The following is a 3051-nucleotide window of genomic DNA, read 5'->3' as shown; positions in this document are numbered from 1 at the left end:
ATTATACATATTAGAAAACTACAACATTACGTTACTTTTCAACATAATCGCCATTCAAATTGAGGCACTTGTCATAATATCTTACAAGGTTTGAAATTCCTTAGTAGTAGTCGCTCGGCACCAAATCTGGGCCATGGGGGTGTGTGATCAAAAACATCCCAACGGAACTGCTTCAAAACTTCTTACACAAGCTCAAAATCTAAGAGAGAATTTTTACAAAATGTTTTATAGATGGCATTTAGATCCTAAAAAGCTTGCAAGTATGTATCCGAATTATCAGCCTAAATGTTGGAGGTGCGGTGATGAAGACGCAACATATTTTCAAATATGGTGGACTTGTAAAAAGGTTAAGGCCTTTTGGATAAAAGTCTGGTGGAACATGCAGAAGATTTTTAAACAGAGGATAAAGTTTTGTCCGCAACTTTTTTTGTTGGGAATAATTACAGATGCTACAGTTGTGGACACTAAGTTGATGTTGAATTTAATTACGGCAGCAAGACTTTTGATAGGTCAGTACTGGAAAAAAGAGGAACTGCCGACCATAGAAGAGTGGACTTTAAAGGTTTCCGACCTGGCTGAGATGGCGAAGATTTCGGCCTATTTGAAAGATCATTCGCAAGAACGTTATATTATGGAATGGAGAAAATGGATTGAGTTTATCCAGAACAAGTATAGGGTTAAGAAGTTTTACGTAGCATTTGAATAAGTCTTCTTTCTTTTCTTTTTCTATTTTAGTTTTTCTATATATATTTAATATTACTAAGGTTTGTTTTATCCTATATAAGCTAGAGAGTGATGGATTTTAGAGTTTATGGTTGTTAGTATATGGTTGTTTGTGATTGTTTTTTTATATATATATACCTTGTATTTAGCTCTGGGAAGTCGGGGGGGAGGGGGGAGAGGTAGGGGGAGGGAGAAGGGAGGGGGAGGGGGATTTTTAAAGGAAAAATTGTATGTTAAAACTTTTCAATAAAAAAAATAATAAATAAAAAAAATAAAAAAAATAAAAAAAAACTTCTTGGGTGTGTCTAACGTTGTGCGGGCAAACATTATCGTGAACCAACACCATACTGGAAGTGATACCATAGAAAATCCCGCCAAATGTGAACATGCCAAAGGAGTACTGCTAGTGAAGTTCATGGAGCATGGTTCGACCATCATTTCAAAAGTGTACTGTGAAACATTTCAAAAACTCGGACGAGCCATCCATAACAAGCATTGGGGCATGCTGACTTCCAGTGTGGTGTTGGTTCACGATAATGCTCACCCGCACACCGCTAGACTTACCCAAGAATTTTTAAAGCAGTTCCATTGGGATGTTTTTGATCACCCTCACCCCATATCCCAGATTTGGTGCCGAGCAACTACCACTAAGGAATTTCAAACCTTGATAACCAAATGGAGGTTTATTTCTGAATTGCTCTTGTATATTCTAGGGTATAGGGGCAATCTGTATACCCATTTCAGGATGCAATGAGATTTCAGCAGAACTGTTCACTGGATCTCAGGGAAAACCCCAAACTCTCTCTAAACCCAACAAGTCCATCAATTGTCTAGGATGGGCTTAACAAGAGTGGCAGTAGAAGGTGGAAAAACTCTTTGAACAACTATTGATATCTTTCAAAACCACATTTCAACTGCCATGAGAACAAACCAGGTCCAATGTGCAACCTCAAATATGAAAGGTAAAGGTAAAGGTTCCCCCGCACATGCGTGCTAGTCGTTTCCGACTCTAGGGGCCGGTGTTCATCTCCGTTTCAAAGCTGAAGAGCCAGCGCTTGTCCGAGGACGTCTGCATGGTCATGTGGCCGGCATGACTAGACACCAAAGGTGCACGGAACACTGTTACCTTCCCACCGTAGTGGTCCCTATTTTTCTACTTGCATTTTTACGTGCTTTCGAACTGCTAGGTTGACAGAAGCTGGGATGAGTAACAGGTGCTCACTCTGTTACGCAGCACTCGGGATTCGACCCGCCAAACTGCCGACCTTCTGAGCGACAAGCTCAGCATCCTAACCCACTGAGCCACCACGTCCCTATATGTATCAAGACCCAAATACCTGGATATGGTCCATGGTTTACATGATTGTCACAAACTCCTGAGCTGCCTCAGACTCAACATTGCCAGGTGGGAAACTGAAACCCTGGACTCAACCACTAGTCCAGCACTGGAATCCAGTTGTACAGGCAGAGAGGGTGCTGTGTAACAGCAAGAGCAGTAGAAAAGCAACAGTCCCATCTGTTCTGTTGTAGGGAAAAAATAGCAATCCTCTATAATTTGAATCAAAGTAATAGAGATCCCAACCATAATTTCTTTATTAAATACTCTAAAACAGTGACCACTGAGTTCCTAACCAAACTGAAGGCCACAAGAACAGATTAATAAAAGATTATATAAGAGATAAAAAAAGTATCAATAGGCATGAATAAATGTTTGTATTTATTGTATTGTATTGTTTATGCAAATGTTTGTATTTGTATAAACAAGAAAAGTCCCAACTCTAAATTGGTAATAAGGCTGTCAGCATGACCCAGCCTATATTGTCATCAACTTTTTTTCCATACTTTCCCCCAAAATCCAAGTCTGCGCTTTATCCATCTTCCCTCTCATTATTCAGGGAAACTTTAAACTTTACAGAATCAAAGAACATTCTGAATTCCAAAAGCTTACTTTCTTTGTCTTTTTATGTACAAGGTAAAAATTATTTTTTAAAAAAGTTATTCTTAATTAAGCATTGGTGAAAATATTGACTGTGAAAGTAAAATGATAATTAATTGAGGAAAATAAAAATAACATGTAAACAGACTTCCAGTTTGGTGTCATGACAGCACGGACGAAAGAAACTGGGGCTCCGGCTTCCTAGTCTGATTTTGCTCCCTCTGGAAACCACAAGGGGTCAGAAAGTTGCCCTGGAGAGGCAATAAGGAGGAAGGGAAGCCTTGGGAGCTTGGAGCCGATGGCAGTCAGTCCAACTGAACTGAGGAACCCCTTCAAACAGACGGGAGAAAGGCTACCAGCAACTGTGCAGACAGCCCAAGTCATAGACAGGA

The sequence above is a fragment of the Vipera ursinii genome (genome assembly GCF_947247035.1).
Source record: "Vipera ursinii genome assembly, chromosome: 7".
Taxonomy (NCBI): domain Eukaryota; kingdom Metazoa; phylum Chordata; class Lepidosauria; order Squamata; family Viperidae; genus Vipera; species Vipera ursinii.
Note: the sequence above shows the minus strand (reverse complement) of the source record.